This window comes from Phyllobates terribilis, unplaced genomic scaffold (genome assembly GCF_046119375.1).
Source record: "Phyllobates terribilis strain yellow unplaced genomic scaffold, ASM4611937v1 Scaffold_46__1_contigs__length_10046794, whole genome shotgun sequence".
In the NCBI taxonomy this organism is placed as follows: Eukaryota; Metazoa; Chordata; class Amphibia; order Anura; family Dendrobatidae; genus Phyllobates; species Phyllobates terribilis.
In genome coordinates, this window is record NW_027362806.1 from 2,579,600 (window position 1) to 2,593,709 (window position 14,110).

The window sequence follows — 14,110 nt, forward strand, 5'->3', positions numbered from 1 at the left end:
GTCTATCTTTGTCACCAGTAAAGACCCTGAACTACACAGTACCGTCTCCGAGTGGTTCCTGCTACCCCCATCATCCACGTCGGCTGCCCTGAGGCCATACCCCTCCCGTTGGGGGTTATACTATCACGCTGCACAATCCTACCGCCGGCCTCAGCGGTCTGCCCTGCAGCAGCAGCTCCCTGGCTGCACTCAACGGGTGGCGTAGTCGTCCAACATCTACCGCTAAAACAGCGCCACTTAGTCTGACTCCCTGGGCACGGACCGGATCACCGCCACGAGACTACAACCCTCAACAGATCCGGCTCCGGGTAAGCTCCCGCGTGCGCAACGCAGCGCGACACAGGCCCAGGGGCGCGTCATGAGTATAGCATAAGATAAGCTTAGGATACCATAAGACATAAGTATAACATAAACCCTAAAATACAAATTTTATTAAATCTCTTTAAAATCGGGACATGCGGCATAAAGATGATCCGCATCAGTATTGCACTTTATCAAGATAAGTTCCTTTTATTGTTTAGTCTTGTGATCATTTATGTCATTGATACCTCTATGGGTGATTAATTCCAGGGCTGGCTAGGGATATCCAGGGATAGCCGCCGTGGAGCGGGGGCGCCAAAGTGTCAACATTAACTAGGGTGTCACCCTCCACTATAAGGCAGGTAATCAGCATCTAGGGTGTTGAACAGGGCTGATTGTAGCCTTTGTTTGGATGCCCGAATGTATCCTTTGGCTTGGAGGTCCAAAGATATTAGGAACGTTCTTGGGTGTTTTTATAAATTTGCACATTGTCACTTTATTCACTGTTGTCACTTTAATCATTTAGTACACACTGAGGATTGATTGTTTGATGTGATATCTGTACCAGTTTCTGGTAGACTGTCAGATCTTTGGTCTATGTAAGTACGAATAAGGGACTTTTAGGGTCTAGGGGCAGCTGCCGTTCAGCAAGGGTGCCATTGTCATCTATATGTAGGATGCCCATCTCCATTGACATGCAGGTTCAGGCTAGGGTATCTATAGGGTGAGTTTTATTGAAGTACAGTGGGTACGGAAAGCATTCAGACCCCTTTACATTTTTCACTCTTTGTTTCATTGCAGCCATTTGGTAAATTCTAAAAAGTTCATTTTTTTTCTCATTAAAGTACACTCTTGCACCCCATGTTGACTGAAAAAAACAGAAATGTAGAAATTTTTGCAAATTTATTAAAAAAGGAAAACTGAAATATCACATGGTCATAAGTATTCAGACCCTTTGCTCATATTTAAGTCACATGCTCTCCATTTCCTTGTGATCCTCCTTGAGATGGTTCTACTCTTTCATTGGAGTCCAGCTGTGTTTAATTAAACTGATAGGACTTGATTTGGAAAGGCACACACCTGTTTATATAAGACCTCACAGCTCACAGTGCATGTCAGACCAAATGACCAGTATTGAGTAGAAGCCCCCTTTTGAGCTAGTGCATCCATGAGTCTTCTTGGGAATGATGCAACAAGTTTTTCACACCTGGATTTGGGGTTCCTCTGCCATTCTTCCTTGCAGATCCTCTCCAGTTCTGTCAGGTTGGATGGTGAACGTTGGTGGACAGCCATTTTCAGGTCTCTCCAGAGATGTTCAATTGGGTTTAAGTCAGGGCTCTGGCTGGGCCAGTCTAGAATGGTCACAGAGTTGTTCTGAAGCCACTCCTTTGTTATTTTAACTGTGTGCATAGGGTCATTGTCTTGTTGGAAGATGAACCTTCGGCCAAGTCTGAGGTCCAGAGCACTCTGGAAGAGGTTTTCATCCAGGATATCTGTGTACTTGGCCGCATTCATGTTTCTTTCAATTCCAACCAGTCGTCCTGTCCCTGCAGCTGAAAAACACCCCCATGATGCTGCCACCACCATGTTTCACTGTTGGGATTGTATTGGGCAGGTGATGAGCAGTGTCTGGTTTTCTCCACACATACCCCTTAGAATTATCACCAAAAAGTTCTATCTTAGTCTCATCAGACCAAAGAATCTTATTTCTCATAGACTGGGAGTCCTTCATGTGTTTTTAAGCAAACTCTGTGCAGGCTTTCATATGTCTTGCACTGAGGAGAGGCTTCCGTTGGGCCACTCTGCCATAAAGGCTCGACTTGTGGAGGGCTGCAGTGATAGTTGACTTTATGCAACTTTCTCCCATCTCCCTACTGCATCTTTGGAGCTCAGCCACAGTGATCTTGGGGTTCATCTTTACCTCTCTCACCAAGGCTCTTCTCCCACGATTGCTCAGTTGAGCTGGACGGCCAGGTCTAGGAAGACTTCTGGTGGTCCCAAACTTCTTCCACTTAAGGATTATGGAGGCCACTGTGTTCTTAGGACCCTTGACTAATGCAGAAATTCTTTTGTAAACTTGGCCAAATCTGTGCCTTGCCACAATTCTGTCTCTAAGCTCCTTTGGCAGTGTCAGGATGCCAGGTTTAATTTTACTTTGCCAGTAGTTTTTCCCTTAGCCAAGATGGCTTCCATTGCCTCACTGGGGTCATGTGTTTCCTGCCTGTGGACCTACTTAAACTGCATGTGTTGCAATCATGCCTTGCCTGAGTATTGTGTGCTTTTAGCTTTCTACTCACCTGTGCTAGCCCTCTGAATAGAGTCTTGCTGACCTTGTGTTTACTCCTAGTCATCTGCTGAAAGGATTGCTGCCTGAATCCTCTGCTAAGGGGACTTCTGCTGAAAGGAACCACTGGCTGTTGTTCACTCACGCTGGGATCTCTGAACTTTTGTCTTCCTGAAGAAAACTTCTCCTGGATCTCTACACCTCTGGTATAGTCACCATCTTGCTCTGTGTTTAAATACCCGGCTCCAGCTCTGCTTAAGACATCGCTGTTTCCTCCGCTGCACCTCCTGCATTCTTCAATATCCAGATCCATATTCCAGTTTGTCTTCTCTTCTGCACTACGTGAGTCCACAATCAACTGAGGAATACCTACGTCTGCTTACTATCCTTATTTCTGTTTGCATATTACTGTACCTAAGTAAACTTGAACTATGGTTAACTTTTGCATACCCTAATAGTAATGAAGGCCGTGCCTTACAGATTAGGTTCTAAGAAGTATTGTTTGGAATGAACTTACCTTCATAAACTGTTTGCTGTGATCTTTTGCACTTGAGTTTAAAATAGACTTTCACACTACTCTTGTCTCAGTCTCTGCTTTTGGCCCACGCCATTGGACTTCAGGGTATCTACTAACATCGTAACAGGCAGTTCCTTTGAGCTCATGATTCTCATTTGGTCTGACATGCACTGTGAGCTGTGAGGTCTTATATAGACAGGTGTGCGCCTTTCCAAATCAAGTCCTATCAGTTTAATTAAACACAGCTGGACTCCAATGAAAGAGTAGAACCATCACAAGGAGGATCACAAGAAATGGACAGCATGTGACTTAAATATGAGCAAAGGGTCTGAATACTTATGACCATGTGATATTTCAGTTTTCCTTTTTTAATAAATTTGCAAAAATTTCTACATTTCTGTTTTTTTTTCAGTCAAGATGGGGTGCACAGTGTACTTTAATGAGAAAAAAAAAGAACTTTTTAGAATTTACCAAATGGCTGCAATGAAACAAAGAGTGAAAGATTGAAAAAATGACCAAGTATGCAATGGACCAGGCAACTGTTAGGTGGATTCATAACTGGCTTAGTGATCGGACTCAAAGGGTGGTTGTAAATGGCTTCACATCCAGCTGGATGAATGTCTCAAGTGGGATACCACAGGGCTCTGTCCTGGGACCTGTATTGTTCAACATCTTCATCAATGATTTAGATGAAGGAATTGAGGGTAAACTGATTAAATTTGCTGATGACACAAAGCTAGGAGGGATATCTAATACTAGAGAAGAGAGAGAGAGGATTCAAAAAGACCTAAATAAACTGGAGCAGTGGGCAGCAACCAACAGAATGGTTTTTAACAGGGAAAAATGCAAAGTACTACATCTGGGCAATAAAAATGAAAAAAGCATATACAGAATGGGAGGAATAGAGCTAAGCAACAGTACATGTGAAAAAGACTTAGGTATACTAATAGATCATAGACTGAACATGAGTCAACAGTGTGATGCAGCAGCAAAAAAGGCAAATACAATTCTGGGATGTATTAACAGAAGCATACAGTCTAGATCACGTGAAGTCATTATCGGTCTTTACTCCTCTTTGGTCAGACCTCATCTGGAATACTGTGTACAGTTTTGGGCACCACATTTTAAAAAAGACATAGACAAACTGGAACAAGTTCAGAGAAGAGCGACCAGAATGGTGACTGGTCTGCAAACCATGTCCTATGAGGAACGGTTGCAGGATTTGGGAATGTTTAGCTTGCAAAAAAGAAGACTGAGAGGAGACTTAATAGCTGTCTACAAATATGTCAAGGGCTGTCACATTGTAGAAGGATCATCTTTATTCTCATTTGCACAGGGAAAGACTAGAAGCAACGGGATGAAACTAAATGGGAGGAGACACAGATTAGATATTAGAAAAAACTTTTTGACAGTTAGGGTGATTAATGAGTGGAACAGGCTGCCACGAGAGGTGGTGAGTTCCCCTTCAATGGACGTCTTCAAACAGAGGCTGGACAGACATCTGTCTGAGATGATTTAGTGAATCCTGCTTTGAGCAGGGGGTTGGACCAGATGACCCAGGAGGTCCCTTCCAACTCTACCATTCTATGATTCTATGATTCTATGAGATGTAAAGGGGTCTGAATGCTTTCCGTACCCACTGTATATAGTACTCAATGTTCCAGGCAGTGGGAGGCATTACTGGGATCCAGAGCAGTCGCTCCAGTCACGTCCAGAGCCTAAGGTCTGGCATAGGAGCTGCCGGACACTTTGTGTGCTCTGAAGTACAAAGGAAGATGGACAGGGACCTGCATAGATGGAAGTTGAAGGCCAGTCCCGGGTGCACTGCAGAGGTGGACGAGAAATACAGGATGAGCTAGCAACAGGGCTGAAGAGGAGTTATGCTAAGAAGGAGGATAATGTGAATTGCTGTGCCTTATCCCATCTGTACCCACCTGATGAACTTGAACTGTCAAGTATATGTTTGACTGTTACAAAGAACTTCGTGTCCCCTAAATTGTGTGCGGCGGCTTCTGAGGACAGAAGCCTGAAGGCAGTGGAGGCCTGCGGCCTACAAGAGAGTGTGCTGCACCCCACACCCTAGAGCACACTGGGACTGGGACACCCATTGTCTGTAAAGTGCCAGAGCGAAATCAGACCGACGTTCAGTCACGACTACCGCTCTGTGCCACTTTACAAGATGAGTGATAAGGGAACTTCTCCATCAGAAGAGGAAATAATGGTCGCTGCCCAAACTGTGACAAGAACAGGACCACAATGCAACAAGAACTGTCTCACAATGCTCTTGGAACTTTCCCATAATGCATTGCAAATTGAGACTAGAGCAAATACATTAAATCACTAGCAGACAGTGCAGTTATCAAACAATAAAAAAGAGACAGGATTCAAATGCAAGCAACATAATGTCAGAACTGATATACACATAAAGTGACTAGATTCCCTGGATAGCTAAATTCGCTGCTGAGGCAAGAACACGGGCTGCCCAGCACTATTTAAGTGCACCCCATGAAGATAGACACTCTAATTTACAAGGCCATAACATATAGGTGCATCTCACAAAATTAGAATATCATCAAAAAGTTAATTTATTTCAGTTCTTCAATGCAAAAAGTGAACCTCATATATTATATAGAGTCATTACAAACACAGTGATCTATTTCAAGTGTTTATTTCTGTTAATGTTGATGATTATGGCTTATAGCCAATGAAAACACAAAAGTCATTAACTCAGTAAATTAAAATAATTAACAAAAAACACCTGCAAAGACTTCCTAAGCATTTAAAAAGGTCCCTTAGTCTGTTTTAGTAGGCTCCACAATCATGACAATCATGATGAAGACTGCTGACTTGACAGATGTCCAGAGTTCCAATTTTCATTTGAAATCAAGGTCCCAGAGTCTGGAAGAAGAGTGGAGAGGCCACAATCCAAGCTGCTTGAGGTCTAGTGTGAAGTTTCCACAATCAGTGATGGTTTGGGGAGCCGTGTCATCTGCTGGTGTAGGTCCACTGTGTTTTTTCAACACAAAAGTCAGCGCAGCCGTCTACCAGGAAATTTTAGAGCACTTCATGCTTCCCTCTGCCACAGTATCAAGCTACCAGGGGGGCAAAGGGGGCGGTGGCCCCGGGCCCCTCGCTCTTAGGGGGCCCATCCAGGGCTACGCCAGTGTAACTGTATCTAGCATGCCCCTGGTGCCAGCATCGGGCCCCACTGCCCACCACCGCCGCAAGTTTACTGATGAGAGAGGGAGCGCGGATCTCTCTCCCATTAGTCCCTTCTGTGACTGACGTCTCTGACATCATCACTTGGCGCCCAGCCCGCTGTGCTGAAGATGTGTGCGTGCTGGGTGCTCTGAGCAGCGAGGGAACCAGGAGGAGAGATGAGTACTGTTTATTTATTTTTTGCCGGGTGGGGGGCGGCATTATATTACAGACTCTGCCTATGGGAAGGGGGAGGTGCATTATACTACAGACTCTGCCTATGGGGGAGCATTATCCTAAAGACTCTGCCCACAGAGAGGGGGGGCATTATACCAAAGACTCTGCCTATGGGGAGGGGGGGCATTATACTACAGACTGTCTATGGGGAGGGGGGGAGCATTATACTAAAGCCTCTGTCTATGGGGGGGCATTCTACTACAGACTCTGCCTATGGGGGGCATTATACTACAGACTCTGTTTATGAGCAGGGGAGAGCAGTAGACTACAGACTCTGCCTATGGGGGGACATTGTACTACAGACTCTGCCTATAAGAGGGGGAGCATTATACTACAGACTCTGCCTATGGGGAGTGCATTTTACTACAGACTCTGCCTATAGGTGGGGCATTATACTACAGACGCTGCCTATGAGATGGGGGGGGCATTATATCACAGACTCTGCCTATGAGGAGGGGGGGCACATTATACTACAGACTCTGCCTATGAGATGGGGGGGGCATTATACTACAGATTCTGCCTATGAGGAGGGGGGGGGATTATACTACAGACTCTGACTATGAGCAGGGGGGAGCATTATACTACAGACTCTGCCTATGGGGGGGCATTATACTGCAGACTCTGCCTATGGGGGGGCATTATACTACAGACTCTGCCTATGAGGAGGGGGGGAGCATTATACTACAGACTCTGCCTATGGGGGGGACATTGTACTACAGACTCTGCCTATAAGAGGGGGAGCATTATACTACAGACTCTGCCTATGGGGGGTGCATTTTACTACAGACTCTGCCTATAGGTGGGGCATTATACTACAGACGCTGCCTATGAGATGGGGGGGGGCATTATACCACAGACTCTGCCTATGAGGAGGGGGGGCACATTACACTACAGACTCTGCCTATGAGATGGGGGGGGCATTATACTACAGATTCTGCCTATGAGGAGGGGGGGGCATTATACTACAGACTCTGCCTATGAGGAGGGGGGAGCATTATACTACAGACTCTGCCTATGGGGGGGGGCATTATACTGCAGACTCTGCCTATGGGGGGGCATTATACCACAGACTCTGCCTATGAGGAGGGGGGGAGCATTATACTACAGACTCTGCCTATGGGGGGGAGCTTTATACTACAGACTCTGTCAATGGGGGGAGCATTTTACTACAGACTCTGCCTATAGGGGCGCATTATACTATACGAAGGACTATGGGGAGTGCATTATACTATATTGAGGACTATCTGGTGCATTATACTATATGTAGGCTATTTATACAGTGTGGGAGATAATGTGGGTTCTTTGAACAGCGTGGGGGCCATCATACAGTGTGGGAGATAATGTGGGGTCTTTGTATAGTGTGGAGGCCATCATACAGTGTTGGAGCCATCAGCTTGGGGGCTACTAAGGGGTCAGTATACTTTGTGGGGGTACTATACAGTGAGGGGGAATTATATCGTGAATAGGAGAACATCATACTGGTTAGAGCGGAGCTCTACATGGGGGGAGACTCAGGACATTATTAAATCTTAGGTGGGCACTTATTGTTATAGGGGAACTCAGGTTATCGTGACTGTCGAAGGGGCACTATTATTTCTAGGGGGCACAATGTGTGCACTGTTTTCTAGGACACTTGCACACGGAATTACTTTATTTTAGAGGTTTGTTTTACCATCTAGAGGGCACACAGTAGGTGCAGTAATAGGGACACATTTTGCAGCAGAGGCTCAGTATTGGAGTATCAGCAGGATGAGAAGTTTGTGCAGGTTGGGGATAGATGTGGTCAGTGCCTGAAATGTAAGGAGTCAAATGTGTCTTTGTTGTGATCTCTGCAGACCTGAGACTCTGAGTCCTGGCTGGAGAAGTTGTCGTGTCGGTCTGGGCCAGATGGAAAAGACGGGAAAAGTGAACAATTTAATCAGAAAGAACGTCAGCTGTAAGGTACTATATATAACTGAGCTGTGATCTCTTATATGTTCTGCAGGACTGGCATCTATCAATATATGTCACCATATGGCGGTAATATCAGTGCTGGTCTTTGTATAGAGATTATTTTTAGTAACAGCGCGGTCATCTGCTGAGGTTTTCCTACATCAACTATCTGGGTGCGCCGCTATAGTTGTAATCAGGGTTACCTGGTTAGAGGCCCACTCAGAAGTTTCGGCCCCCTGAACCAAAACCTTAGCTACGCCAAGCTTTTTGGAGATGGAAATTTCATTCTCCAGCAGGACTTGGCCCCTGTCCACACTGACAAAAGTACTAATACCTGGTTTAAAACAACAGTATCACTGTGCTTGATTGGCAGCAAACTCACCTGACCTTAACCCCATAAAGAATCTATGGGGTATTGTCAAGAGGAAAATGAGAGACACCAGACCCAACAATGCAGACGACCTGAAGGCTTCTATCAAAGCCACCTGGGCTTCCATAACCCCTCAGCAGTGCCACAGGCTGATCCCTCCATGCCACATTGCCGCATTGATGCAGTAATTGATGTAAAAGGAGCCCCGACCAAGTATTGAGGGCATTTATTGAACATACATTTCAGTAGGATAACATTTTGGATTTTGAAAACATTTTTCAAGCTGTTGTTATAAGGTATTCTAATTAATTGAAATAATGACTTTTGAGTTTTCATTGGCTGTAAGCCATAATCATCAACATTAACAGAAATAAACACTTGAAATAGATCACTCTGTGTGTAATGGCTCTATATAATATAAGAGTTTCACGTTTTGTATTGAAGAACTGAAATAAATTAACTTTTCTGGTGATATTCTAATTTTGTGAGATGCACCTGTAGATGGGCTTGGCTGCACCCTGAATAAAAATAGCATGTAAAAAATATATATGATATATATGAGGTATTGGTCGATATTTTGGCCAAAATATACAAGCTCGCAACCTGCTCAAGGGTCCTCATACTTGCGAGTCCCTACACTAACATTAAAAGCAAAGTCACAAAAACAAGGAATTAAAGTTCCCACCAAAATTCAAGAATTAACACCGCAAATACAGCAACAATAATTACAAGGATGCAGCAAACCCATATAATGAAGAAGTCAGCAACACAGGTGCAAAATATTGATGAGACAACCACTCACAACCTACCAATTCATGGAGGGGGTGATTGCTTAGTATTAAAACTGCACACAAATAAGCCTTGTATAGGGCACTGGTCACACATAGGTAGTGCACAATGTCTGGCTTACAGCCTATTAGTGAAGCCCAAACTATTAGATTAGGCGGGCTGCCCAGCACTTTTTAAGTACACCCCATGAAGACAGACACCCTAGTTTACAAGGCCAACATTGATGGGTCTGGCTGCACCCTGAATAAAAATAACGTGCAAAAAATATATATGATATATATGAGGTATTAGTAAATATTTTGGCCAAAATACACAAGCTCGCAACCCGCGTCAAGGGTCCTCATACTTGCGAGTCCCTACACTAACATTAAAAGCAAAGACAAATTTAAATTCCCACCAAAATTCAAGAATTAACACAGGAAAAAAGGGCAACAGTGTTTACCTGCCTAGGTCTCAGTACTAATCATACCATATAATAACGATGACAGCAATACAGGTGCAAAATACTGATGCGACAACCACTCACATATTACCAATTAATGGAGGGGGGTGATTACATAGTATTAAAACTGCACACAAAATTATATGGGATTGCTACATCCTAATAGTGCATTAGTTCTGAGATCTGGGCAGGTAAATGCTATATTAATAATTGATTTTTTGGCGAAAGTTAAATTCTCTTTTGTTGGCTTTACTTTTAATCTAACTGAAATACACATAAGCTTTTTTCCTAAACATTAGGATCTGTGTAGAGCCATCAGCTCAAAAAGGCTTCCTTTGACAGACTTGGCATAAGCAGGTCAAAAGGAACCCTGATCTTTACCATTACACCCCTTTACAGGAATGGAGACTTACCACATGCTCAGGGTTGCATCTACAGAGTAGCTGCTGGCCAGAGGAGCGAGCTTGAGGCTATAACTCTAACTAAAACTTTTTTATTACTAAATGATGGGTTCTGTCTAAGGCCATTGGCTCAAAAAGGCTTCCTCGGACAGACTTGGCGCAAGCTACTCCATTCTGCAGATCCCAAGGGAACCCTGGCCTTTACCATTACACCCCTGTACAGGGATAGATACTTACCATAGGCCCAGGGTTGCATCTACAGAGTAGCTGCTGGCTGGAGGAGTGCGCTTGAGGCTTGAGTAGTTGAGTCAATCCTAACTAAAGAAAAACCTATCTAATGACACTTTCTTGTTAGGACCTGTCTGAGGCCTATGGCTCAAAAAAGCTTCTTTGGAAAAACTTGGCAAAAGCCAGTCTATCCTACAGGTTCCAAAGGAACTCTGACCTTCACTCTTACAGCCCTGTACAGTGATAAAGACTTATTACAGGGCCTTGATTGCATCTACATAGTAGATGCTGACTGGAGGGGCAAACTTAAGGTTAGAATGGTTCAGCCAACCCTAACTATTGCTACTTTCTTAAATGTTAGGATATTTCTGAGGCCGTTGGCTCAAACAGGCTTCCTTGGACAGACTTGGCGCAAAACACACCATTTCTGATGTTTCCAAATGAACCCTGGGCTTCACCCTTGAACCTATATACAGGGACCGTTTCATAGTTTTAAGGTTGAAAGACACAAGTCCATCAAGTTCAACCTAAAAGCTAATGTGTTGATCCAGAGGAAGGCAAAAACCCCATGAGGCAGATGCTAATTGCCCCATATTAGGGGAAAAATTCCTTCCCGACTCCACATATGGCAATCAGACTAGTTCCCTGGATCAACGTCCCATAACAAAATCTAGTACGGATAACCTGCAATTTTATATTATTTAAGAAAGGCACACACATGCCCTCCTTGAATTTTTTTTAGAAAATTAAGTATTTCAATTTCATGTGGTAGAGAGTTTCATAACCTCATTGCTCACACAATAAAAATTTGCCAACTAACTTCCTTTAGACAAAGTGAATTAGGATCTTTATGCTAGATTAATTGAATTAACTCTAACTGAAATGGATTAATGCTTTTTTCCTAAATGTTGAAATTTGTTTAAATCCATCAGCTCAAAAAGGCTTTCTCGGACAGACTTGGCGCAAGCTACTCCATTCTGCAGATCCCAAGGGAACCCTGGCCTTTACCATTACACCCCTGTACAGGGATAGATACTTACCATAGGCCCAGGGCTGCATCTACAGAGTAGCTGCTGGCCGGAGGAGCGAGCTTGAGGCTATAGTGGTTGATTCAACTCTAACTAAAGCTTTTTTTTCCTAAATACTGGGATCTGTTTAAGGCTGTTGGCTCAAACAGACTTCCTCGGACAGACTTGGCGCAAGCTACTCCATTCTGCAGATCCCAAGGGAACCCTGGTTTTTACCATTACACACCTGTACAGGGATAGATACTTACCATAGGCCCAGGGTTGCATCTACAGAGTAGCTGCTGGCCGGAGGAGTGCGCTTGAGGCTTGAGTAGTTGAATCAATCCTAACTAAAGAAAAACCTATCTAATGACACTTTCTTGTTAGGACCTGTCTGAGGCCTATGGCTCAAAAAAGCTTCTTTGGAAAGACTTGGCAAAAGCCAGTCTATCCTACAGGTTCCAAAGGAACTCTGGCCTTCACTCTTACAGCCCTGTACAGTGATAAAGACTTATTACAGGGCCTTGATTGCATCTACATAGTAGATGCTGACTGGAGGGGCAAACTTAAAGTTAGAATGGTTCTGCCAACCCTAACTATTGCTATTTTCTTAAATGTTAGGATATTTCTGAGGCCATTGGCTCAAACAGGCTTCCTTGGACAGACTTGGCGCAAAACACACCATTTCTGATGTTTCCAAATGAACCCTGGGCTTCACCCTTGAACCTCTATACAGGGACCGTTTCATAGTTTTAAGGTTGAAAGACACAAGTCTGTCAAGTTCAACCTAAAAGCTAATGTGTTGATCCAGAGGAAGGCAAAAACCCCATGAGGCAGATGCTAATTGCCCCATATTAGGGGAAAAATTCCTTCCCGACTCCACATATGGCAATCAGACTAGTTCCCTGGATCAACGTCCCATAACAAAATCTAGTACGGATAACCTGCAATTTTATATTATTTAAGAAAGGCACACACATGCCCTCCTTGAATTTTTTTTAGAAAATTAAGTATTTCAATTTCATGTGGTAGAGAGTTTCATAACCTAATTGCTCACACAATAAAAATTTGCCAACTAACTTCCTTTAGACAAAGTGAATTAGGATCTTTATGCTAGATTAATTGAATTAACTCTAACTGAAATGGATTAATGCTTTTTTCCTAAATGTTGAAATTTGTTTAAATCCATCAGCTCAAAAAGGCTTTCTCGGACAGACTTGGCGCAAGCTACTCCATTCTGCAGATCCCAAGGGAACCCTGGCCTTTACCATTACACCCCTGTACAGGGATAGATACTTACCATAGGCCCAGGGCTGCATCTACAGAGTAGCTGCTGGCCGGAGGAGCGAGCTTGAGGCTATAGTGGTTGATTCAACTCTAACTAAAGCTTTTTTTTCCTAAATACTGGGATCTGTTTAAGGCTGTTGGCTCAAACAGACTTCCTCGGACAGACTTGGCGCAAGCTACTCCATTCTGCAGATCCCAAGGGAACCCTGGTTTTTACCATTACACCCCTGTACAGGGATAGATACTTACCATAGGCCCAGGGTTGCATCTACAGAGTAGCTGCTGGCTGGAGGAGTGCGCTTGAGGCTTGAGTAGTTGAATCAATCCTAACTAAAGAAAAACCTATCTAATGCCACTTTCTTGTTAGGACCTGTCTGAGGCCTATGGCTCAAAAAAGCTTCTTTGGAAAGACTTGGCAAAAGCCAGTCTATCCTACAGGTTCCAAAGGAACTCTGGCCTTCACTCTTACAGCCCTGTACAGCGATAAAGACTTATTACAGGGTCTTGATTGCATCTACATAGTAGATGCTGACTGGAGGGGCAAACTTAAGGCTAGAATGGTTCAGCCAACCCTAACTATTGCTACTTTCTTAAATGTTAGGATATTTCTGAGCCTATTGGCTCAAACAGGCTTCCTTGGACAGACTGGGCGCAAAACACACCATTTCTGATGTTTCCAAATGAACCCTGGGCTTCACCCTTGAACCTCTATACAGGGACCGTTTCATAGTTTTAAGGTTGAAAGACACAAGTCCATCAAGTTCAACCTAAAAGCTAATGTATTGATCCAGAGGAAGGCAAAAACCCCATGAGGCAGATGCTAATTGCCCCATATTAGGGGAAAAATTCCTTCCCGACTCCACATATGGCAATCAGACTAGTTCCCTGGATCAACGTCCCATAACAAAATCTAGTACGGATAACCTGCAATTTTATATTATTCAAGAAAGGCACACACATGCCCTCCTTGAATTTTTTTTAGAAAATTAAGTATTTCAATTTCATGTGGTAGAGAGTTTCATAACCTCATTGCTCACACAATAAAAATTTGCCAACTAACTTCCTTTAGACAAAGTGAATTAGGATCTTTATGCTAGAGTAATTGAATTAACTCTAAC